Source organism: Triturus cristatus, chromosome 3_1 (assembly GCF_964204655.1).
Source record: "Triturus cristatus chromosome 3_1, aTriCri1.1, whole genome shotgun sequence".
Classification (NCBI taxonomy): Eukaryota; Metazoa; Chordata; class Amphibia; order Caudata; family Salamandridae; genus Triturus; species Triturus cristatus.
This window is the reverse complement of record NC_140583.1, coordinates 1,100,358,975-1,100,386,633: the sequence shown is the minus strand read 5'-3', so window position 1 is coordinate 1,100,386,633 and position 27,659 is coordinate 1,100,358,975.

Genomic DNA, 27,659 nt, shown 5'->3' with positions numbered 1-27,659 from the left:
TCTGCATTATGCCATTAGATCTAGGTAAGGAGCAGGTTTTATAGTTCTTCCCTACCTACGTCCACATTGTTAAAGTTGTAATAGTTTGGGAAATGTATTAATAGTTTTATATATTTATTTTTTAAATGTTTACTGAGTACAGTGCTAGTACCTACAAAGTACCACAGTAGTTACAGGTAAAATAAAAAATATGTAAAACACTGAAAAATTACATTATAATATACTATGGGGCATATCAGCAAGGGCCGACGATAACTATCGCTCAGCGCTCTTAGCGTGAGGATAATTATCGCCAGCTAACCCTGAATTTTAACGCGGAGATAGCGTGCTATCAGCAACGCTTATCTCCAAAGCAATAAAATTCAGAGTGCAAGCTGCCAATTGTGAGATTATCGCTGGAAATACAGCGATGATCCCACAAGGTTTGGCGATAGCTTGCTGATAGGGATAGACATACTTAGCCATGATATCCACCTTACATAGGATATCATGGCTAAGTCAGAAAAATACCAGACGTAAAAAAGCAGCGCTAACCGCGGTTAGCGCTGCTTTTTTTAATCTCTAACAGGGTTAGCGATATCCTTGATAATAGGAGAAATGTCGCTTAGCGACATTTCTCCTATTATTTTACTCTGGAACGCCCCCTTTGCATCTCATTAGAGATACAAGGGGAAGTGTAGAGTAGAAGGGTGCTAACATGCAAATTCACGTGTTAGCACCCTGTTGCTGATAAAGGCGCTAGTTTTATCTCTGCTTTTTTGGCTTTTAAAGCCAAACAAGCAGAGATAAAGCCCTTGTTGATATGCCCCTATGTTTGTAAAATATAGTGTAGTAAAGTTCCACAGTACTTAATTGGTGGTATCATATTTCTCTGCGACCTTTCTTAAAATATGTAGAAACTTATAAATCATTTCCCCTGAAGTGGAGTAGAATGGGGTAGAGTGGTGGGGAATAAAGTCGAGGAGAGTTGAGTTGCATACAGTAGAGTGGTGTGTCATCGAGTGGAGTGGGTGTTAAACAGTGCTTTGTGTGGACTAGCCTGCTGTAGAGTGGAGGGCATAGAGTGAAGTAGATTGTTGTAGATTAGGGTGGTGTGTCGTGCAGTGTAGTGGTATGCCGTGGAGTGGAGTGCCTTTTGTCATGCATATGTTTTGGTTTTGTTTAAAATAGATACCCCAGTACTTTCTAGATAATTTTGCAAAAGTACAGTGGTACATCAAATACGATTTTTATAAATATATGAAACAATAAAATTAATTTCCCCTAACTCAATATACTTTCCTAAACTGCCTCATTTCTTCCTATGCATTACAGAAAGAATAGGAAGGTATATTTCACATAAAAACACAGAACAACTGGATAGTGTGTTCTAAACAACTGTCTTGTGAATTTGTAGGCAGTCTGTGCTTAAATGTATGAGTGGTAGCTGTGTTGTTATTTAAGTACATTGTGTAGTCAAGTCTCTATGGTTGTAGGTGGTATTTAGTAGTATGGGACTGTGTTTCCAGCCCACTTTGTGTTAATAACCCATCACATAATGCTTTACTTTTTCATTTTATTCCTTATCTATTTTTATGTTTATTGTCATGTGGCCACAAATGTGTGTTTTAAATGGCTTTCTAATACTTGTTAAACTTCCTCACTAGTTTGGTTTCTTACCGCAGTTTGTTTATTGGTATGATTGTGCTACTTTAGGGGAAAAAATTCTATTCAAGCCAATAATTATCCATGTTTCAAAACTAAGGTTTTGATATGATGTACTTTTCTAATGGCCAATCATCCAACTCTTTATATAATGTGTTTGACTGCCTCTGTGTTTCTTATCTTTGTATATGTGTCTGTGTGTGCGGTGGTTAGAGCTTGGCTTGTTGGTCACTGTTTCATTTTTTGGGCCAGACGGCATTCCAAGAAAGTAGGTGCTGGGAGTGATTTAGGTTTACTAATTTAAATTATGCAATAGCTTATTATCTATCTTTAACTCTCATAACCATGTTTTAGCGGCCCTCATCCTCCTAGACCTCTCCGCGGCATTCGACACGGTCTGCCACCGCACCCTAGTACAGCGCCTCAGTAACATCGGAATCCAGGACAAGGCGCTGGAATGGATCATCTCCTTCCTCGACGGAAGGACACAGAGAGTCCGCCTACCACCATACAAATCAGAAGCCTCCGAAGTCATCTGCGGCGTCCCTCAAGGATCATCTCTGAGCCCCACCCTCTTCAACGTCTACATGAGCCCCCTCGCGGCCATCGTACGCAAACACAACCTCAGCATTATCTCCTACGCCGACGACACCCAGCTGATCCTCTCCCTGACCAACGACCCCGCCTCCGCCAGAGCCAACCTGCACGAAGGGATGAAAGAGGTAGCCGAGTGGATGACGACCAGCCGCCTGAAACTGAACTCTGACAAGACGGAGGTCCTCATCCTGGGCTCTTCCCCCTCCGCCTGGGACGACTCCTGGTGGCCTCCAGCCCTGGGCACCGCACCCAAACCAACAGACCATGCACGCAACCTGGGCTTCATCCTGGACTCCTCCCTCTCCATGACCAGGCAAGTCAACAACGTCTCCTCGGCGTGCTTCAACATCCTACGCATGCTACGGAAGATCTTCCGGTGGATCCCCACCGAGACCAGGAAGACCGTCACCCAGGCCCTCGTCACCAGCCGACTGGACTACGGCAACGCCCTCTACGCCGGTACCACCGCCAAGCTCCAGAAGAGACTCCAGCGGATCCAGAACGCCTCGGCCAGACTCATCCTCGACATCCCACGAACCAGCCACATCACCGGACACCTGAGAGACCTTCACTGGCTCCCAGTCAACAAAAGAATCACCTTCCGCCTCCTCACCCACGCACACAAAGCCCTACACGACCAAGGCCCGAGCTACCTCAACAGCCGGATCAACTTCTACGCTCCCAAACGCCACCTCCGATCAGCCAACCACGCCCTCGCCGCCGTCCCCCGCATCCGAAGAGCGACTACAGGAGGAAGGTCCTTCTCCCACCTGGCCGCCAAGACCTGGAACTCCCTCCCGACCGACCTGCGCCTGACCCAAGACCACCTCTCCTTCAGGAAGAAGCTGAAGACCTGGCTGTTCGAGCAGTAGCGGCACCCCCCCCCCCAGCGCCTTGAGACCCTACGGGTATGTAGCGCGCTCTATAAGTGTCACTGATTGATTGATTGATTGATGTTTTACACACGTACACTGATGGGATGATGTCATCAGTGATATCATCAGTGGTGTCATTTGAGATGTTATCAGTGATGTCAATGACTATGTCATCAGTGATGTAATATTTGAGGTCATAAGCAGTACATTGCAGGGATGTAAGATATAGTTAGCTCAGGTAACTATAACTGCTGAATTTCACTGGTTTTGTACGAGTGGAAACTGCACCTTACTATAACGTACCTGTAACCTTTGTGTTTTTTTAGTAAATTTCTAAGGTTTTCCAAATGCTATTTGCTAACTATAACATCCCTGTAACCATTGTTTTTTTTGTGCAAATTTCTATGGTTTCTTATGTTATTTCCTAGCTATAATGTCCCTGTCACCTTTCCTTTTTTCACTGAATTTGTAAGATTTTCTTAATGTTATTTGCTAACTATAACGTCCCTGTAACCTTTATTTTATTAGCAAATGTCAATTTTTTTAATGTTATTTCCTAACTATAACATCTCTGTAACCTTTGTTTTTTTTAGTGAATACAAATATATTTGTGTGTGTGTGTATCTATATCTATACTTTCTCCAAACATACCGAAGAAATCTGCACTCGAGGCGTAAGTATAAAACAAATTCAAATGCAGTATCTTAAATTCAGGACGAGTTACGGCTTTCCTCTACAGCCTTTCTCAACTGATGCGAACGCTGTTGTGTTGCCTTTATTTAAGTATTTTCACATGAGTCAATCAGACTGCAGTAGTAAAAATACCGCTCTGCTCAGCACCAATTCAAATTTAAAAGATCATTGACCATTGTCAATATATACATCTCAGATCATTGTCATTGTGGTGCAAGCAAAAATAAAATCCCACTATGCAAGAAATCAATCAATTTAGGGCCAACATTCTTTAACGTTTGTTGTTGCCTTCATTCTTTGAACACAGTTTATGTCTCGGTGATACAATGTTACTGTTTACCTTGCACCTCACTACTCGGGCAACTGCCTGACTTGGCATCCAGCTCCGGGAATGTTTCTGTTGTCGGAGAAGGATAAATAGCCTTCCTTCCTTCAAGGCATGCTCCAGGGCACTCATGTTTCACCAGTTGTGACCTTGTTGAAGGTACGGTTTTTACTGAGTGCTCCAGACCGCTGCGGGTGCAGAAAATGATGTCATTGCTGGCGTCTTTCAAACATTCAAGAAACTTTCTCCAAACATACTGAGTACATATATTGTAGTAATAATACTTTATTCTGTGTTCATGCACCATCAAAGTATACAAACAGAGAATGATACAACAAATAACATTAAAATACAATTTAAAATAACACAAAGCTCAGTCTTAGAATTAAAATCAATACTACTTCAAATGTATTCCGACATTCATTCCTGTATACAGAATAGTGCAAAGATGAACTAGGGCTGTGTGCAAACAAGCAATAAGAAACATCCAAAAAGTTTTTCATCAATTTCATAAAAAAAATGTAAAAGTATATATAAGTTAAAATTCAGTAATATTCATAATGCATTTTGTACCCCAGCATTCTCAGACAGCAATCTACCACGTTTGAACCAAACCACCTGTAAAAATTTACTAACAGTGATAACAATTACAGGGGAGGTATCGCTCTTTAAAATTCTGTAAGCCACAAAATATCTGGTCACATCCAGAGCATAACAAATTGGGGCAATCCATTTTTGGCGTGGCCCAAGATACCCGGCGCAAAAAACAATATATTCATCTCTTCTTCATTTTCCAAACCATAAGCTAGGCAAATGCTAGAAGCTAGGGGCAGATGTACGTCTATTTTTTGGGGTCGCAAACGGGAATTATGTCCGTTTGCAACCGCAAAATTGGTCTACCCCATGCACAAACCATATCTTGCGAGTAGGTAATTATAGACTTGCAAAATATGGTTTGTGACTTACTATTAGGAAGGGGTGCACCAAGGGCGTCCCTTCCTAATAGCGAGTCTCAATGCAATGTACTATTGTTTTGCAACTGCATTTGCGACTGCAAAACACTCGCAGTTTACCACCTATTTCAAGTACTGATGATACCCAGCTTCTCTTCACGTGGAAGAAAAACTATTTATCCCCTGATTTAGCTCAAAACGGTCTTGCTGAAGTTTTTAAATGGCTAGCCCAGGCCCAACTCAAATGCAATGAGGACAAGTCGGAGGAGCTCCTCTATGGGTCCTTCCCGGCGTATTTCAGGGATGACCTTTGGCCCGAGGGCTACCCCATGCCTAAGTCAATGGGGAGCCCAGTAAAGACTTTGGGGGTCTGGTTCATTGAGGACCTCGGATTCTTACCGTTGATAAAAAATTGGCCGGAGTATGCTTCGCCACCCTGAAACTACTTAAGAAATTCCTGCCATTGCTGCCTAAAGCTGCAAAGGAAATGGTGACTCGCACTCTCATTCTCTTGCGCTTAAATTACGCCAATGCCCTATACATTGGCCTCCCTGGCTACCAGCTGAAAAAGCTACAGACCCGCATTCATCAGCCAGCCCCAGCAGCTGCAGGACGTCTCTGGCTGCTCGGCTTCAGGCTCCCATTCACTTCCCTGTCGCCCCTAAAAAGAAAATTATATTCTCCAGGCGGATCTATGTACTGCCAAGCTGCTCTACCCAACAATTGCTTGTTTTCAAATCATTAACCTTTGAAGCCCCTGCCTCCCACTTCGGAGCCTCTAGGATCTACACCGTAACTTTACGGGCAGTTTAACTTCATAAATACATGCTCACCACTGTCCTGAAGATGAACACCAATAATTGGGTTTGAAACGCCGTCGACCACCCCACAACATGAATTCCTTATAGCTTGTAAAGATCAATTATGGAATTCAACTACTATATTGTTGTCAATGCGATGTCTTTTTAAAACTACTATCACTATTTCACACCACACTTTCTTATTATGTGAGCACTCTAAAATTGACTTGGTTTAAATAAATACCTGTCATCTTTTGACCTACATGACCCTTTACGTACTTTGTCTCCTGCTCCCTACGGAATTGATTTCACTTCTCTTAAAAAACAAGTGACCCTGCTTGGGTCAGCTTTTCTATTGGACCCTTTTGGGCCATACTTGAACCACTGTTCTTAACTATTCATTATCACCCCAGGTTCACATATTGGGGTACCCTTGTCTCCTAAAACCCCATTAGGAATGTCTAGCACTCAGAGGGATGGTGGCCTATTGGGGTCAGCAGACCACCACGTCATTTTCAATAAAGCAGGTTTTTTTTTTTAAATGCAGGTCGTTTTTCTTAAAGGAGAATGGGCTGCATTTAACAAAGAAAAGTGAAACGTTTCTACAGGACTACTGCCTGCTCTTACAAAACTTTTTCGCATTCATTCAGAAGGGGTCCGCTGGGGACCCCTTACAGTTTGTGAGTGGCTTACCACCTATTTGATACGGTCGCAAAACAATGGTACATACCATTCTAACTCACTATTTGGAAGGGACTTCCTAATAGTGACTCGCAAACACTATTTTGCGAGTCACCGACTCGCAAAATAGTGTTTGTAAATACCACCACCCTTTTTTGCGGTCACAAACAGGCAGATTTCCTGTTTGCTACAGCAAAAAACGGTCGTACATCTGGCCCCTAGGCCTCGCAATTGGATGATCCCAGTTCAATTCATTCAAATTCGCTTTATTCAGTTTTCATTTTGAATTACAAAACCGTAAAAGCATGATACACAGTATATATTACACAGTTTAAAACATTCTATTTAAATTCATTATTAGAAAGGTACCGAACACCACATAGTATTAATACTTCCTTGATTACATTTACCAGATAAAAACATTTCTCCATATAAAACTTGGCTCTTAAAAGAAAAATGAGTTATACAGATAAAACAGCATATTACAATTCAGAATTGTTTCCTAGATTTAATTGCTGCTTTTAAAAATAGAGCAATGTTTCTTGCATAGCTTTCATTTTCCAGTAGTTGCAGTGCAAGAAAGGCAGGGCGACATTGCCTCAAGCTCCAGATTTTTTAAATTGGAACAAGCCACCTTTTTCTTTGTTCCCAATAATATTTACAAAATAAAACAATGTGAATTGTCGATTGGGCAGAGGAACCATCACAGGGGCAGAGTCCTACGTTTTTAGACCAATCATTTATTGTAGGAAACGATACTAATCGATAGAAGGAATCTAGTCTAAAACATATAAGTACAAATCTATCATACCTAGTTCCATAGTAAGTCAGATACGGTTGCATTTCAGTTGAAAAAAGGATCATCTGATTTAGTCGGACTGTTGGTTTATGAGCCTCACTACCATATCTGAGTTCTTCCAGGTGTGACATACATTGTTTTTTAAAATCTTTCCTGGAAATAGTACTCATCTTTGATGGATTGTAAAGAAATTCAGGCTGTCCTAGGTCCATCATGAAGTCTTTAATATACTTCAGCCATCTGATAGCTAGGGCTTGCTCCAGTTTGAGAGAGTTTGTTGAGGTCCAGATTCGATGCCACAATAAAACTGGCTGGACCCTTATTTTGTCTGTAATGTATGTAGCCCCAGCTCTGTGTGACAAACAAAGGTTGAAGTTGAACGAGGGACAGCCAATAGATAGCGAATAAAATAATTGTCCACTTTCTGTATGTCCGATACATTACAGTATCCCCAGATCCCAGCCCCATATAAAACTGTACTGACGCACTTGGCTTGGTAGATCTTAATCAGTTCCATTGGGGGCCTTTTACCTAGTTTCTGTGCAAAATTTACAAGTGCTTTTGTGGTTCTCATAAATAGCAATTTTTTTGCCCTTATGGCCTGTTGCCAAGTGCCCTTATTGTCCATGAGGATACCTAGATATGGGTATGTTTTTGTACTTTCGAGTTTATTATTTACAATAAAAATAATCCTTTGTTTCCTACTAGCCTTCCCACAACTCATTATGTAGGTTTTAGTAAAATTAATCTTTAGATCGAGGCTTTCCATATGCTCATTATATTTATTTAGGGCCCGCTGTAGCTCTAATGGTGTTTGGGCCATTATCACCACATCGCCTGCATAGAGTAGGGCGGGTATAGATCGGTTCTGTACTTGTGGTAGGTCCTGACACCCCTCAAGCATCACCTGTTCAAGGCCATTGGTATACAGGGTAAACAAGAAGGGTGCCAGGACACATTCCTGTCTAACCCCCCTCTGTACTGCGAATGGAGCTGTATATTCCCCGTTTGGACCATACCGTACCCTGGCATCAGAATATAGTTCTCTTACGATTTGAATTAAGGGTAGTTCGACTCCCATCGCTTCAAGGGTCTTCCACAATTTATTGAGGCATACACAATCGAATACGGTGAAGAGATCTACAAATGCTAGGTACAATTTACCTTTTTTCGCTTTGGTGTATTTTTCCATCAAGATTGTTAAATTGAGGCCCTGTTCTATTGTTCCAAAGCCTTCCCTACATCCAAATTGTAGGTCCGATAGTACGTCATTATCTTCAGAGTCTCTGTCTTTCATTCTGCAGTCTATGATGATCCCAGTTAAACTGCAGATTGAAAGACAGAGACTACGCCTCTGAATATTTTTGATGAAAGAGAAAAAAGCTTACAATGGGATAGCACTAGCACTCTCTGAAGGATAAAACATATTCTCAAGGACCTATCGCCGAGTTAGCGGCACTTTATCACCGCTAAAGTGGCGATAAATACATCGCACTATTCACAAGCTGGTGCTAACAGCAGACATCACTGGTTTTCCGGAGATAGCTGCCGCAATAAACATCGCCACAGATGACACTGCCAACTAACGCTAATGAGATGCATAGTAGGCGTTCAAGTGCAAAGAGCCATGACAACACCACTTCGCAACATTCTCAACAACCAGCCAGATCGGCGATAAGATCACAAAACATGCGATAAGGCACGTTAGCAGCAGGGATTTAACTCCTGCTCCGACCTGGTTTTAAGTCGGACGACACCCTGCACCATAAAGGGAGCCCAGCCCAGAGCCACACCTGAAGAACAACAGATGCCTTGGAGCAACTCATCATGCAACTCGGAGCCACAAGAGGGCCAAAACACGCACTGCCACCACACCCATGCCTGCCACCCCCCCGGAACCCCCCCCCACCCCCGCCCGGACCACCACAGAGGCAGCGCAGACAAAGACAGCGGACCTTCAGAAAACGCACCAGCCTCACAGACTTAACACCAGAGGATGTCATTGCCCACTAAAGCCCCCAAGGACAACCATTCTACGCATCCTGACCATCATTGCCCACAGGCTGACCGTACCAACACAGCGGACAGCCAACATCCCTCCGCAGACAAACCTGCTGGCTGTGCTGCACATGTTGGCCTCTGGGACCTTCCAATCAACAACTGCCAGAGTTGGAGGAGTCTCACAGCCAGCCCTATCCAAGTTCCTCACACCTGTCGTGGATGCCATCATCAGCTTGGTACCCCAGTACCTTCATTTCCCACACACTGCACAGGAACAGCTGGAAACCAAGCAAGGCTTTTACGCTATAGCTGCCTTCCCACACATGTTGGGGGCAATCAACTACACACATGTACTCCTCGTGACCCCTGCCGCAACTGCACACAATTACCACAACAGGAAGCAGACGCATTCCATCAATGTGCAGGCAATAGTGAACCACCGTGGACTCTTCACCAATGTCGTCGCCAACTACCCAGGCAGTGTGCATGATTCCTTCGTCTTCTGAAAGTCCATCATCAACCAGCGCTTTGAGGCTGGTGCCTATGGGAATGCAGTGCTCATGGGCAAGTGCCAAATGAACATACCACACACCTCAACTCCACAATCATACAACTCGGGGAATGCATATGTTACAAACTCACACACAACATGCCAAACAACATGCCCACCTATCAGACACGACAGCACAACTTACTGTGGTGACCTAGGCAAGCCATGTACACGAGCCATCAATGGCATGGCACCTCAGCTACACAATACCATAATGTGAGGAGACGTGGGAACCATGCATGTGCGAAGGAGGCAGGTGACCCATGAATGAGAATGTACAAAAGTATCTCATTATGTCCCCCCCTGTAAGCGTGAGAGGAGTGGGCTGGCCCGGCTTATGCCGGGCCAGCATAGGGGTGTGAATAAAAAGCCCTTAGCTCTGGGCATGGTTCTCATCCGGAATGGCCAACGTGTCTGCCAGGGCGGCACCTCCCAGCATGCCACAAGGCCGCGCCATGAGCGGTGGTGCCTACGACCATGTGCGCCTGCTGCACCCCAGGCCGCAGGTCCCCAGATCCGTCTTGGCCGCCCCAGTGCAACCAGGCCACACCGCTCACCTTCCGACACCGGCGGGTGTCAAAGAGGGCCCACCACGTGCCTATGCAAGCTCTAAGCATGAGGCCCGCGACCTTGGCAGCCTCCTCAGACCATCGCTGCTCTCCCCGAGACAGGCCTGCAGCACTCCTTTCTCGTTGACATACTCCACCGGCCTACACTGTGGTCAAGTAGGTCAAACATTTGGATCTGAGCTTTGATTTATTCATGGCAGAGTTTATACTGTTGCATTGGCCTCATTGCAGACTGCATTCCCTTTCAGACCTGGTGCCACTGACTCTGTGCCCACGAAAATCATGGAAACTCTCTGCTTGAACTTTGGTGGCGTCTGAGTCCATGGCCTGGGGGTCGTCTCCATCATCATGTAGCTGATATTGACTTGGTGGTAAAAAGGAGTCTGTAGCATTACCCCCCTCCATTTGCCTGTTTCGGCTTGCTTCTGCCCTCTACATCATGCCCTGGAAGGACACCTTCCACTGTCCCCCGAAACACTCCAAAACATTCACCTTCGACATCAACGAGGACCCGCTCAGCTCGCGTGGCCCTTCCTCAGTGCACCGCAAGTCATCGTCCCATGGTAGTGTGCCTGTGCCGGCCACAGTGCATCCGCGGCCACTAACTCTGTGCAGCTCAAGTCATGGCCCCTTTCTAAAGGAATATTGGATGGCCTCTGTGTCGATGGCCTGGGGCTCATCAACGCCAAGTGTCTGTGGTCCTGCGCTGTCCGCTGCCTCAACTGCGGACCACCAGGGTGCACACATCAAATCGAGTCCTGACCTGCCCAGACGACGCATCACTTCAGGACGCACACGCCACCACCACCACCAGAACCACCTACAACCAATAACTGCCAGAGTCAAAAGAGTCTTTCAGCCAGACTATCCGAGTTGCTCAGACATGTCTTGGATGCCATCATCGGCTTGGTACCCTGCTCAGCTCTTCAGGTGCCACCAACTCAGTGCACCACAACTCATAGACACTTTCCAATAGATCTTTTTTTGATGTGAACAGCTCACGCAAAAAAGTCACCTCAGGCAGTGGGGAATACCTGGGACGATGATGGGGAAGATGTGGCCGGTGTGCAGAGTTGTGAAGACGCGGACAATGGGAGGGCTGTAGGCAACAACGAGAAGGCAGCAATGCAGACTGGAGGTGGTAGTCCAGCTACACACCAGGAACTATGAATGAGGTACGTGCTGTGGACTACAGACACAACTATGTCACCTCAGGCACTGTGGAAGAGCTGGGACAATGATGGGGAAGATGTGGCAGGTGTAACACACTCTATTACAGTTGCAGCAGGAATATCCCGAAGGGGCACAATCTCGGAAAATCTCTTCACATGAGCACGATCAGCTTTGGTGCCCCTACCTCAGTGCACTGCGACTCACCGACCGTTCTGATTGAGTTTTGGATGACCTCTGTACTTGCTCCAGCTACCAACATGATGCTTCGCAGTTGTTTGTGGTATGTTGGTGTTTTCTGTTTCCGCTTTAATGGTAAACACTGTTCAAGTTGTTGCCAGCACTAATCCCTCCCTGAGGACTGGCTCACACTCACCCCACACCCATCCAGCAAAAGCGTCACTGGTCAGGTGACCCTGGTAATAAAGAGTGGCCGGGCACACGTGACCATAGCCAGTTCAACTGACTATCAAAGTGTGTCCGTGTGCTCATTACGTTTGCATGATGGCCCCAAGCCCTACCACATTACATTGTGCGTTGTACAGCGGACGCATACATGTCACCCCAGGGAGTGGGTAAGGCCTTGTACAAGTAGCTCTGTCGTCCCCCCCTTCATACGTAAGAGGAGTAAACTGGGCCGGCGTATGCAAGTCAGAGCGTCGGGGTGTGATTGATTGTCCCAGGGCTCTGGGTGTGGTTCTGTACTGGAAATTTGCAAATGCGTGTGGCTATGTCACAGTGTGTGAGTCTGTTGGTGAGTGTTAGTGGTCCCTGATGGGAATTGAACACCCACGTATGTAATCGATTTCGGCTGCCATGAGTTCAAACCCCACCCGCACCTGTTTAGCCACCTCCTTCTGGCAGTCTAACACCTGGCCGTGGAATGCGATATGCGCTTCTGTGAGGTGCTGGGAGCCATCTGTGGTGGTGTGGGCTTCCTGCTGTGTGGTCTGTGCAGGGGGTGGGGTCTCCTGGATGCAGCTGGGCTGCGCTGCTCCTGGGGGTGGGGTGCGGAGGCTGTCCACGAGCCATTGGAGGGTGTTGGGGCAAATGTCCAAGGTGTCCTCTTCATCATCACTGAAGAGATGTCTGCTCTGCTCTGCAGGAGGTGTTGATTGTCCCCCTGCAATGTAAAGGGGAGATGCTGGTTGACAGTGTGTTCCATGTATGTTGATGCATTGTACAATGTTTACATACAGACTGCATGACAATGTGCATTGTGAATATTTGGGAGTAGCTGACTATTTCATGCTGGACAGTTGACATTGGAACTACATCACAGATGTGAGGTTGTACGCGTACACTCACATCTCACAGTTTCCTGCTATGCCAGTTGTGATTGACCAGTTTCTACGCACAAGCGGAACCAGTTGTGTCCTCTGTTCTGCAGTGAAAGTGTTGCACTTCGTACCAGATTGTCGTCTGTGTTGATGTGCTGTTACTGCTATGTGTGTGCTGCATTGTGGGTGAGTCGCCCCTGCAGCTGTGATTTTGCTGCCCCTTATCCCTTTGGGGTGGTGTGCCTCTGACTTCTGTGCTTCTACACTGCTGAGATGTTGCAGACTTGGCTGATTTGGGCTCTTGGGCATGGTTTAGCCGCAGATGTGTTGTTGCCGTCAGGGGTTGTGTGTGCACGTGGATGTGTCAGGGTGTGACCTGCTCCTTTCTGGATGTGTTCCACACTCAGCCAACTCAGTGTTGTGGCGTGCAGCATGTCATGGTAATTGGACTGCAGCCATGCTATTCGTCATGCAGTGTCACTTGCATTGTCCGTGTGGCTCACAGACACGCAGATTTGCTGGTTTTCACATGTGTGCATGGGTTGGTTGTGGGATTCGTGGTGTGGGGGGGACACCTTTATGCCTGTAGTGGACGTGGGCCTACTTGCTGTTTGTATGTGTGCTGCAGTGTGCCAAGGGGATCAGGGACATGCTCAGGACTCATTGTGGGTGTGCAGTGTGCTCTACTTAAGTGTGCATGTGTGCCATTGTGCCCATCTCCCCCTGTCCCCCAGTCAGTGTTCGGTACTCCCCCTGGTGCTGTTGTGTCAGGTCATGTCGAGCAGAGTCCGGACACCCAACTCCTGCCACCGTCTCCCCACTGATGACTGTGGACACCATTTCCTCCATCTCATCCAGCTCCTCGTTTTCCGCTGGACTGCCACCTCCAGTCTGCATTGCTGCCTGATGGTTGTCAGCGAGTTTCTTCTTGGTTTTGCGCTTCGCATCATTCCAGCGCCTCTTGACCTCTCCAATTGTCCTCTTCCTCACTCCGACTGCATTCACCTTGTCCAGGATGTCCTGCCATGTTGCATTTTTATTTGCCAATGGCACGTTGGGGTCGACGAACAGTTGTTTTTGGTCTTCTGTCACCTCCGTGATGATGATCCTGTTTTCCTGCGGACTGAACCTTGTCTTCCGCGTCTTCTTCTCCTTGCCCTTCCGTGATCCCGAGGTCCCAGGCGGGTCCTCCTGGGGGCTTGTGGGGTTCTGGTCGTCCTCTGTACTATCTCCGGCTTCCTCCATGGTGCAAGCAGTTTGTATTATTTTTTTTGTGTTTTTCGGAGTTTTTATAGTGCATTTTCCCGCATGACACGTGGGAGTTGCAGGCCTGTCGCTGTTTTTCGCTGATTTTTGTAACGCGATTGGCCACATTGCACCTTTTTTCGCGTTCGTGTTTTGCATTTTTCCTGTGTCGCGTTTGTTTTAACGCAGTCATTTGGTGCGCTATCGTGAGACTATCGCATGGTGCTGCCGGGTTGAGAATACAACATTAAGACGGTGTTATTTTCCCACGATAGACTGTGATGGAGCAGGTAAAATATTTCCTTTTTATATACCCAATCCATTTATATATGTTTATATTAAAATGATTAATAATTAATTATGATAGTTAATAGCTTGATTTTAAGGTACTAAACCAACCTTATTAACAGAAAGAACACACGTGGGAATGCATTTGCATGGCTAAAATTAATAAGTGAACTAAGTTTGTATGCATATTAAAACGATAAATGTTGCTTGAGTAATGTTATTGTAATTTGCGCTTAAATAAACCAGCATTAACGGCTTTGGATGTTGCATATGGCTAGATAAATGCATACACATAAGGGTATTAGCAAGGGTTTAACACTGTTTTAATCATTTCTATGTATCAATTACGATTTTGTGTTTCTTTGCTTAAAGTTGACTATTCTGGCCTACCAAAAGATGACCGCCGACTGAAACCTAACTAAAGTACATTACTTCATCATTTGAACAATGGAGGAAGGCGCCTGCACTGACTTCGCTCGTGTTCCTTGTGTGACTTGTCAGACCATGCCCATGAAGACTACCCTGGGCGAGGTGCCAATGCCCCTGAACGTGAAGCAAATGTTGCTATTGGAAATATGAACTGTCGAACCCAACCTGTTTCCAACGAACTGATACATTTAGGACATCGGATTAGTCTTTCCCATACATTTGCTTTGAGACTTCTTCCACATAGGAAAATTTGAAAATGTTTCCTAATGTATTGAGATGTATTTGAATTCAGCCAATCGTTGGCCTGGGAAATGAGAAAATGTAACTTTAATATGTAAATTTTTGTATAAATATTAGTAGACTAGAGAGGGAAATGGCTAACGCTAGACACCACTTCATCCAGAAGCTATTGACGGAGAATCGATGATCAGAGATCTTTATGCTGACGGAGAGGACGGAGACTTTATAACTCTGATGAATTTACTGAGGACCAGTTCTGACTTAGAAAACGACAATTAGCCAGAATAGGTAAATATGACAAAAGATGATATTACATTATTAGGATTTAACCTGCATATAAATTAGATAAAGAAAATCATTATTTGAATTACTGTGTCGGGTGATTATTTCCATTGAAATGTTTATTGATTAATTGAGAGTAAAAGTATCATTGAACTAAATAACAACTAAATGATCTGATCGACCTCTTGATGGAGGAATTGTTAGGGTGATTCAGGAGAAGTGGTTTCCTCTATCAAAAGAACAGTTGTGGTTGGGATTCGATATCCCTTTGTAGGCACGGATAGTTTGAGAGAATGAATGTTGGTGTTATGGGCCCCACCAGCGTATGATGTGTGTATGTGCGTGTGACTGAGAAATCATTCTGCCCGTGGAAGCAGGGGGAAATTTAGTAATCCGAACTGCACCAACTGCGATATGCAAAGTTGCGTTAAGCAAATTTTGCGATAATTAACACACGTTCTTGAGAATATCCCCCCTTGAATGTAAACTAAAGTATCGGATTTGGGCAGGTTTGGAGTGGCTTTAACTTCTCACCTCTGTTCCACCTGTGATTATAGCATGTCAGAAATGTTAGAGGATGAATTGGCCTGCCATTATTCGATCTGTCAGATGCAAAGCATTTGGTAGGCGTCTGCCCATCTCCCTCTGCACTTCAGCTCTTCTTAGACACTTCAGACACTTTGACAATCACCTCATTCAGGATTATTATCACAAGAGATTTCAGTCTTTGCTGTGATGCTCTTCTGACTGGAGAAGCTTTAGTCATTGTAAACACTTTCTGCTCGCTTAACTTGGTCCTAGAGACAAAGGAACACAGCCGCCTTGCTGGCCATAACAAGAACCTTGTTGTTGTTCTTCCAGACTCAGTGATGGTAACTTAATTTCTTCCAATGGCCTAGACATTCCTTTTGGATGGATCCGGTTTGAGGCTCTTCAGTAGGTCAGGGCTCTCCTCACCCAGGTCTGGACAACCATGCCAATGGAGCACATTTAAGGTGAAAGGGGACCCAAATTCTTGGTCATACACCTAAACTGAGTGTCTCAGGGCTACCCTGGAGTTTGCAGTGTTAAATGCAAGAATAATGAGAACTGTAAGGCATGCAATAACTAATTTACGCCTTCCTTTTCGCTAAAGGACTCTCGATTCAGTAGGCTGAGAGAAAGTAGGGCCATTCTGCATTCAGAAGCATATTAGGAAAAGAGAGCCTCTTGTAATAACACTGAATTTACAGAAAGTGCTTGCAAATTGCTCTCTGACTTTTTGCAAATCCAATTAGATTTTGTGAACCAATCTATGTACTATTAGGTCAGTTTGCAAAATTATCATTCAAAGTTGGTCGCAAACTGGTAGGTCATAAATTGTGACTTAAACTCTGATAGGATGCCCCAATAAACTTTTATTTAACTTTCTCAAAGGGGAAGTTGTCCTAATGAGACCTCTTCCCCTTTACCAATGTTACCATCCTCTTGAGGAGTATGTAACTTTTTAATGATTTGCGAAAGATTGATACATTGCATTGCAAATCGCAATTTGGAAGGGACGTCCAAAACACGCCCCTCCCAAATTGCGATTTGCTATGCATTTCATGACACATTTTGCGAATCGGTAACCATTTACTGAATCACAAAATGGGCATAGTACATAGCAAAAGCGGTTTAGCAGTTGCAAACCTTGTGACTTGGTAAAAGCGCTGTGTGTGCAAATTGCAACCACTAAATGGCTCGGTACATCAGGCCTTGGTCTGGGGCCTACAAGATCAACTGAGGTCCCAGCCGCTCGCTCATTTAAAATATGGATTCAGACTTTAGTATTGGTGTTACCCTACAAACTGCCGTTCCTGTGTCAAAAAGTTCTTCACCGTTATGCAGAGTAGGCATTTTTTTCATAAAATGTGTTTGGACCAGAGATACGTTCATGAAGATTTTTTTTTTAAACTTTAAGAAATGATTTTGGAAATAATCACTTCGAGAGCAAAAACATGAGTGAAAAGAGTGAGGGAAATCCTAAAGTCAGAGAATTTAGAATTTAGGATGGGCCTGCCAGCTGCCATCCCCCACTAGTCTTTATTTATATTTTAGATGAAACAGTATCAGCACAAAGAAAACGATCCGATTTCTGTTTAAATCGAAGAAAAAAACGCCATGTGTCATTTGTGATGGGAAATTCGTAAGTTGCTGGAAACAGTTAATCATTCCTGTTTTCGTGCACCAAGAAAACAAAGGTGACCCATTCCCAGACTGTGTGACTTCATTTTTATTGGAATTTCAACATTCTCTTAGGGCTATGGCATCCCGTAACATCTATATAACCTCTGCACATGCTCCTTTGATGTTCATTATTTTCCACGGATGCTGTGGGTGCTACTGGAATTCTACTGGAAAGATGTGGAAAGAGTTGGCACTCAGTTATTTTAGTGTGGCCTTGGCACTGCGCTGGAAACTACATCCCCCTCTTTCAGCCACAATACGAGGCGATTGCCCTCCTTTTAAACGTAGGGGATTGATATTGCTATCTATGAATATATGGGGCTTATTTTTGAAAAATAAAGGCAAGTTTTTTAACTAATCGGAGAATCACTTTTAAGGAACTGGTTGTCATCTTTACAGAACGTCATAATCTGCATTCTGAATACAGTCAATTTGGAGCTAGCAAAATGCATTGCCTGCAAGATTGGAGGTGCTTTTTGCAGGTGGAAAATGTATGAATGGACTGCAAGGACGGCACTTATTACACAACTCTTCCAAGGAGTGGACATGAGATGCGTAGGCTGGTAAAGAGCTCTTTGGCTTGTGGGCTGCAGGTTGTAAGAAGATACAATACAAGGTCATCCCGAATAACGGCTAGCATTGGTCAGTCAATCAATCAATCAATCAATCAATCAATCAATCAACATTTGTAAAGTTCAATACTGTCACCCCTAGGGGTATCTGAAAGCTGTGTCTCCATCAAAGAGCCAGGTCTTGAGTCTCTTTCTGAAGGCTTGCAGTGATCGGGCTGTACGGACCTGGAGGGGAAGGTTGTTCCAGGTTTTTGCAGTGATGTAGGAGATGGAGCTGTCCCCGCTGCATCTGCAACATATGCGGGTTGTGTGTGCGAGAGTCAGTGAAGAGAAGCAGAGGCATCTGGAGAGTTGGTGGAAGTTCAGTTGATTCTTTACAATATCCCTTTCAGACAGCCTTTTTTATGGTGGGAAGACCGCCATGAAAAGGCAGTTAGACATTGAATTTTAGTGCCCCTAACAGGGCTCTCATCAGTCGTGTGTCACTATAAAGTGGCCCTGGGGGCACATGTAGTGCCTCCACACACCTCCATGAACCATGTGCCATGCACCGCGTTGTGATTGTCACCCGGTCCAAGGATGTGCAGTAAGTGCTCCTTTTCACAGCGGCTTGTGCTGCGGTCCTTTTCTCTGGTCGCAGCACAAGCTGCAGAGTAAAGGAGCACTTTGCGACCACCAGCCAGGTGGTTGCACTCTAATGTGGTAGTTGGACCACCGACCTGCCTGTTGGGCGGTCTCTTGAACGCCACGATAATGGGCGGAGGTCCGACCACCCACTATCTTAATTAGGCCCATAGATAGATGCCGGGTCTGGAGTCTCACTGTCCTAAATCATCCGTGAAGGGAATCTGTGCTTGACCCCACAACCACTTGATTGTATTCTGTCTATCATCCTGTCAAGGTTGATTAAACGAGTAGCACTGGATTGAGTAATAAGACACTTCTGTCATTCCTATGTTAAGAGGCTCTCAGGTGAACAATAGGGGTGGGCGGAACTCGCAGAGTGAATTCAGTGGAGTTGCATAAAATCTTTGTGAGATCGTGCTGCTCGTGCTGATTATTAGCACCAGGAGCTTGTTCCGTGCTGTAAAATCAGTGTGAATGGCACCATGTGCCGCAGAAGAGGGCGTTGCTTCTTTCTGCCGCTCAAGTAGATCTTCTACTGGAGTGGCAGCTTTCTCAACATTAACAGTAGCGACCTGCCCTGACCGCCCGTGTTAAGACATTTCTCCGGGAGGTGTTCATGCACTGGAAAATCACACTGGGGGAACCAAAGTCTTGTTCGCACTCACCAACTTAACATTGGTGAGCCGCGCTTGAGAAAAAACTCCAAAGACATTTTGGAAAACTAGACAACCAGGAGAATCCAAGGTGGTGTGCTTTGCGTGGAAGCCAGTAGGCTTTCTTACCCACAATACTCTGCAAACCTTTTCCTGAAACGTGCATTTTCCTTACATTTCTTTGCTGGAAACTTCTGCTTGTCTAGTTTTTTTTAAATGTCTGTGATTTGTAGGTTTGCATGGGTGGCACCACAGCACAGCCCCAAATACCGCAGCTGCCCCTATTGCTTATCTCTCAACTTAGAAAAGTAGGGCATTTTTTGTCATTGTCTCTTGGTTCACCCACACAACTGGGGTACCGTCCTTATCAGGAGCGGGTGGGAACTCGTGGTGATAGGAAACCTATGGCTCCTCAAAGATTCCAGATCTTTCCGTCACAGAAATGTGAGGATAATGTTTGTTTCTTACTAAAGTTTGATGTTTGCAAGTGCTTCTAGAAAAACTTACCTGATGAGAGCCACGCAAGTCACACACCACTGGACGCCCCTTGTTGTATAGTTTTAAAAAATGTGCAGGTTTGCCTAGATGCCGGTTGACCTATGGCCCAAAATCCAAAGCCACCCACATTGCAGAAAAATACAAAAGATGTGTTTTCACTGCATAAATATGATGTGTCTAAGTGGTTCACTGACAAAATATCGATGTCAAAAATATGGATGAAAAAATATAGAATACAAAAATATCGACTCCATATACTTGAACAGGTAAGTACAAAAATATCACACACAAAATATCGACGTTTAAAATATTGGGCCTGATTCTGATGAGGGCCTGATTGAGAAGGCTCTGAGTGCAGGGAGGCCCACTACGGGCCCCCAAAGTCTGATTCCGACTGCCGATCCGAGTTGGACGGCATGATTCGGAATGGCTGTCCAACTTCAGCATCATACTCGGTTGTTTTGGAAACCTGGCCCATAGAGACATATGATTCTGCTCCATATGGCTCGGTCATTCTAAATGCCGTCTGGTTCAGATTGGGATATTCCTAATGCCTAACTCACATCACACTCTGTTGGTCGGAAACCTTTCCGAGTAGGTCGGAAAGACAGGTTCCAGATCCAATCCGATTAGGGCGGAGCAAATGCCTTCCTAACCGCATCAGAATCAGGCCCTAAGTTATGTTTTTATCATTTTCCAATCGTGGGCGTTAGGACCACCAACAAAAATTGGGTTTAGCTTTTATGTGGAGACACATACCGTCAACTCCTCAAGTGAAGTGGGAGTACACCTGCACATCTTAGAATGAGGCCCTTGAGTGCCTCCATGCTCCCTTAAAAATTGTCAGCGTCACTAGTGAATGGGGCATTTGGGGCTGAACTTAATTGTGAGGGTTGCCAAGAGAGCGCTTCGTCTGTGCTTGCCGCCACACATGCCTGCTCTCTGGGTTGATCTACCCTGCACAGAGTGTGCTTGCGAAGGGATGGCACAACTACTATAATCATGTCCCTCAGAATCGCTGGATGATGACTCGTCAGATGGAACTCCACCAACTGAAAAATCGCTTCCAAATTCTGCTCCATTTTTTCTCCTTCAGATGTTGTCTCAGTATCTGCCGTCCAGTCTTTGATCCTGCCTCAGAGTTGTCCTCTATAACCTGAGTTAAGACCTGGGTAGCAGTCATCCACCGAGGCACCATCTCTGCTGACTGGCTAAAACCTTCCTTCTAAAACACTGTACTAAGTAGAAGGCAGACTTATTGTTCTAAATCAGTCTGCGGGTGTGTGGGTCTGTGAGATGTGTGCAACAGTAAATAAACATAAACGTACTTTTTAGGTGAATCTGCAGGTTCTACAAAGACACCAAAAAAGACAACAAAGACACATTATTACTTTAATTTTCAATACCAAATTCCACAGCATACGTTTGTCATGTCATATGCAAAACTTTTTTTGGGGGGGATATGCTAAGTCGTTGTCAGTATAAAAGTCATATCCTGTAGCTACAAATCTACCTTTGATCTCAAGTACCACACATACGCATAGTGGCCACTACAAGTTGGTGTGCTGGCATCCTGTCGGAAATGGGATAGCTGAACAAGGAGTCGGTGGTCCCGCTTCCCAAATCAGGATGCGACCACCTTCAGGGCCGTCAGAAAGTGTATCTTTCTTATTACTGCTTGTCCTGCAGGCTGCAGCACTAGCCACAATACGAAATATACACTTTTTAAACATCCATGCACCCTCTGGCAGGCACCCTGCATTGCCTGACACACAATGCATGGATGTTTGAGGGGTCAGACCCCATAGTGAAGGACATGGGGAGACAGAGGCCCTGCTAGGGGCCCAGACAGCCCATTTCTGACAGCCTTTCTATGGCAGTCCGACCCCCATAGAGAGGCTGTCGCAAACATGCACTGTGATCTCCATGGTGGTGCCTGAGCAGGCACCGACTCCATTTTGGGGATTACGATCCGCCCTCTCCCCCAACGGTTTAAAGTGGGTTTCTCCCAAATACATCGTTTGGACGGCCTATATCTTAATACGGTGGTCGGACCGATACCTCAGATATTGGGCAGAATGCCACTATGAGTTGACAGATGGCCTTCTGTATGACATTGAAATGGGGCCCAAAGTGCTGATGGCTCATATTAAGCACAGAAAACGTCAAAAAAGCAGTATCAGTCCACATGAAAAATTACCACATTTCTATCATTGTTACTTTATGAACTGCAGTATTTAGTTTGAAATAACTGAAAATACAACTGTGCCTCAGATACCTTTATACGAATGAGACAAAAACACCTCCACTTTTTTAAGGTCACAGTTTTATTTATTCAAAAAGATTTACAGCAAGGACAAACTATGTTTAATGTGTCTCAATAGATCCATATGTGCCACATTGCTCCCACTATTCAGAATCACTTCACCTATAATTTAAACAGAAACATTTATTGGCCAGCCATGGGCATGACCAACCGCATCAATATGCACGAACAAGAACAAGCAAACCCTACTTTCACTGTGTCCGGAAATATAGGGCTAGTCTTTTGTTCAAAAGTGCTCCAGGTGGGAAATAATGGTGCCTCTGAAAAATTAAACTCTTAATCTCCATCTCTCTCAAACCTCTTGTCCTTGTGACTACTAATTGGCCAAAACAAAACTCACAAATCAGCTGGTTATTATAATTTGCAAAAAAATCTGTCCAAGTTTATTCAGTAGACACTATTTCATATTCCAAAGAAATGCACTGACTTGGTTTGATTCAATTCACTGATTAAATGCTTTGGGTGCACATGGCCATTTTTTATATGTGCTGACAAAGCATGTGTATCTGATTTTTTTAATATACAATTTTTCGAATAAGCAGAAGTATGTGTTGTGCCAAGTTTTGTAAAGCTGTGTATGTGGAGCATAAATAATGAGCTAAAAGTTTTCAGAGTAAGGGTCTGGGGAGGAATACAATGGGGGTATTTACTTAGTTTTATCCTCCTGAGCTGGTGTGGTAGAACATCTAACTAGACTACCTCCTCTTCCCAGAAGGGCTGCTGTACTTCCAGTGAAACAGTTATTACTGTCCTCAGCGAGGCTGTCATACGTTGAATGGGGCAGAGTCATTAAATTTGACAGTATCAATAAGTGACGGCTGGTAGGGAACAGTGGCGGGTGGGGGTGGGAAGGTTGAGGATGTGGGTGGTTAGAAGAGAAAAAAACGTACCTGGTGTTGTGCAGCTCCTATAATAGTCATACAGGATCTGCCCGTTTTGACAACATACACTGTAGGATTGTTGACAGACTGACTCTGAACAGCCCCACTGGGTATGTTGGCCTTTTGTACCAACCAGCTCACAGTGCCACTAGAATCTCCTCTTACCAAGGAGAGAATAGTTCTTGGCAACCATCGAACATGACAACCCAGATCACTCAGGACCGTGGAAACAATATACTGCTTTTCACTCAGTCACTGGTGCCTTATTAGTTTCTTCTCAGAGAGAAGCACAGAATAAACAGGTTGGGCATTCTCAATAAGTATTTATTGAACAGTTGTTATTCTGGTGTAGAATAGATGAGCTGCAACAACCGTTAGACAGTATAAGATATAAATGATTAACAGTACTTTAAAGGTAAAGGGATGGTATAGCTCTACCATCTTACAATAATCATGAATAGATACAAATATATAAAACACATGATAGAAAGATGCATACTCCTACAATGCCTTCCTAATTAGATGTACCTAGCATGTGTATGAGTGTTAAGCCAAGAATTCCTCTAGGATTTAGTAAACCCCTTTACCTGAAGTGAGAAACTTTGGGACCCCGTCTTGGTCTCGAGTTGGACACCCCGCGAGGGTTATTAGACCACAGTGAGCTGGAGTGTCTGCATGCAGGAACCTCAGCGTCTCTGGGAGGTCTTGGTCTCCTCTAGCCATCTTAGCAAGATGTGATGTATATATACCCATAGGTCTCCCCAAGGGTCCTATCTTGCTGTATTACTGTATCGGCCTAAGGATGACATCTGGCATGAATTTTATACATAGGTTTATACAGGAGATGACAGTCCTGCTGTGCTTCCAAGAATCCTCATGCATAATGTATGAGATTTCAAACTAGGGAAAACCTGCGTTCTGAATGCAGTGTCGTATCTAGGTAAAAGGTCAGTCCCTGTAAATGTTACAAGTGTAAGGTAGGGAAGAATATAGGTGAAGGATGCTGAAATTACCGGGGCCTATGTTATGGTACCTATATGAAATATAACACCCACTCCTCTTACGAATGGACAACATAGTTACATTCTAAACGTACTACTAGGCTGACAAGATACTGGTACGCAAATAGTTAAAAACATTAGTTTCTTGTTGTGCTCAAACAATGTTTAAAAAGTTCTAAAAAAAAATCTTTCAAAAATCTAAAAAGGAAATTGTGGTCACTCAAGCTATAGTCCTAATGTGTCTGAAGATGTAGTTCGAATTACTATAAGCATTTGAAAGCCATGCATGCACAAAAAAATGTCAATTTTGTTATGGAGTTCCAATTTTTCAGTTTGTTTCTCAAAATAAAAATGCAGCGTTTCTCCCAGCACACGACTGGACGAATAAGTCAAATATTTATGTGTCCTGACTGGTAGATGCAACATTCTCGTTTCCTGCATCCACTGACGACGGTCCCTGTAACGCCTTGCAGATTATGTCAATTGAGCACAGATGATCTTTTGTACTGTCCACAAACGATGCTGGGGCAGTCTGTGCTCCATCCAAGTCTTGGGTGTCAGAGGAGGAGCCAATGTCCATACCAACAGGATTCAATACTGCCTGTGGTGGCTCTAGGAATGCCGCCATCAACATCGGAATACGCTGGGGACCATGCAGAACATGGGCCGTGATCGGGTCCAGTAAAGCATCAACGTCCGGTTGCACACATGATGGGAGTGTCAGACATAGATCTAACATGCATCCTTCTCCGCAAAACAGGCATCGGAGGACAGGTAAGATGCAGTCATTCAGACTGGTCTAAATGACAAGAACCAAGATGCACTTAGTTTCCTTGAGCGAGGTGTGCCTAGATGTTGTACCATGCGATCACGGTATTTTTGCTCCAGGAGTACTGTTTCCATCTCCTTGGTGACTGAGACGTCCATTGTGTAGCAGAAACATAACAATCAGGATTCCTGCTATTAGAAACAGGATCAGCGCCAGCCCTCCAAATATGCTTCCAAATACGGAGTGTATAACGTTTGGTATAACACCGAGGAATGTCTGAAAGGGGGTTAATAGTCCAGAACCTATAGTCTTAAATAGGTGGACAATGCCTGTCGTATCAGACATGTTAAAGATACAAGTTATCATTTCTGCAAAAATGGAAGGGGCAGTTTGTACGTATGAGTGCCTGAATCACTGCCAAAGACCTTGCGATCTGGGGATCAAAAATCTCTCGAGCGGAGGTTAAGGGCACAGATTTCTGTAAAAGCATGGCTTTCATTATGCTCAATGCATCAAACCGTATTAATGAAACAATTAGCAAAGGCCATAACGGCGCCTCCCTTACTGTATGTGTTGGTGGAAACAATACTTGCATATAGCAAGTAACCCTGGAGCTCACAGTTACCAGATTGCAATGCCCGGAAGCATCCCACAGCAACCTTGATCGTTCAGCATCAAGTAACTCCAATTTGAAAGTAGTCTGAACACTGGAGTAATCATGGCAGCTGGGGCACCCCTTAAGTGACAGGATAAGTTTGCTACTGAACCATTACAGGCCCAATGAAGCATTAAATCCTGGCATATAAGTGATCCACTTAAAGTATTCTTGCAGTTTGTACCGCTTAGAAACACTTCTTTTTCCCCATTCTGGCACTGAAATCTGCATGGTAATTCCCAAGATTCCTTGATGAATTCCATACCCATTACGTCATATCTGCCTGCCTGCTTTTGTTCAAGGCAATATTGGAATTTTCCACACTTGAGGGGGTAAGGTTGTCAGATCCGAAGCTGATGGGGTGGACTGATCATCTGCTTATAGAAGCCTTTTGTCCGGTTCACGATAAGCCTTTTAAAGCTGTTGACAGACCTATTCTAAAAAGGCCTTGGCATAAGCTTAGGCTTGAGGAGTTTTATAGCATACTGGAACAGAAACCTCTGAGCATCTTTTTTAATGTGGAACAAGGTTACCAACAGTTCTGCGCCTGGATCACCGATGCCTTGGACTCTCTCATACCTTTACGGTGGTCGAAAGGCCGGACAAAAACACCTAGTCCTTGGTATAATGACTCACTCGCAGAACTAAAAAAAGCCTGCCGAAAAACAGAGAGGGAATGGAGAAGATCCTACAGCCCTGCTCTGAAAACTCGGTATTTTACTGAGCTGAAGCTCTATCATAGAGCTATTTGCAGAACACGAGCCGCATTTTACGCTCAAGAATTTGCCACCAGCCCTAACCCTTCAAAACTGATTTTTAAGATACTGAAGGATCTTATGAAAAACAGATCCACCTCAGAGGTGATTTGCACAGATTCCCACTGTGATAAGCTGGCCTCCTTTTTTGTGGAGAAAGTGGAAACAATCTACCAAAGCTTTGACACACTCCACCAGAACCGAGAGGTTACTGTCCCCGATACGTTGGGATATGAGACTCTTGCAATGCTACCTGAACTGACTACTGAGACCTTTGATAGGCTTAGCCTCAGGGTCAAGTCAGGTTCTCCCTCGGACCCGTTAAAGCCAGCCTTAATTAACACACTTTCCCCACTCTGCCGTGACCCCATATTGAATCTTATCAATATGTCATTGTCCAGCGGAATGGTACCCACGGCTTGGAAACAGGCAGTGGTTACTCCTATACTAAAAAAAGCCAACTCTGACCCCCGGCTGCCAGAGAATTATCGACCCATATCCCTGCTGCCTTGGATTGCCAAAGTAACAGAAGCCCATGTCAACTCTGTTCTGTCTGAGCATCTGGCTCGCAACCAGATATTGGATTCCAGTCAGAACGGCTTCCGGTCGGGACACAGTACCGAGACGGCATTACTTTACATCACGGAACATCTACGCCAGGTTCTGGATTCAGGTCGCACTGCAGCGCTTTTACTATTAGATCTAAGCGCTGCCTTCGATACTGTGTCCCACCATATACTGATCCAACGCTTACAGGAGGCGGGAGTGACTGATCTCGCTCTCCAGTGGTTTCGGTCTTTTCTATCAGATCGTTCTTTTAAAGTGGCCATACCACCTGGCCAATCTGCCACTTATCCCCTGGAGCTGGGGGTACCACAGGGATCCTCGTTGAGCCCTACTATGTTCAACCTCTATGTGAAACCGTTGGCTGGTGTCGTTAAACAGTGGGGTCTTACGATGGCCTCATATGCGGACGACACACAGCTAGCGGTGACACTTAGTGGAGACCCTGAGGTGGAGGCCCCCAAATTTCGAGCGGGTTTGTTGGCAGTAGCAAGCTGGCTTCGCACCAACTGCCTTCAGTTAAATGCCACCAAAACAGAGGTGTTGGTATTAGGGAAGCATGCTGAGCTATGGGGTAACCAGTGGTGGCCATCAGAGTTGGGGGTCACTCCCATTCCAGCTTCTGGAGTGAGAAATTTAGGCATCTGGTTGGACTCTGCGCTCACCTTCAAGGACCACACTAAGAAGGTGGCTGCCACGTGCTATGGCATTCTGCGGGGAATAAGGCCG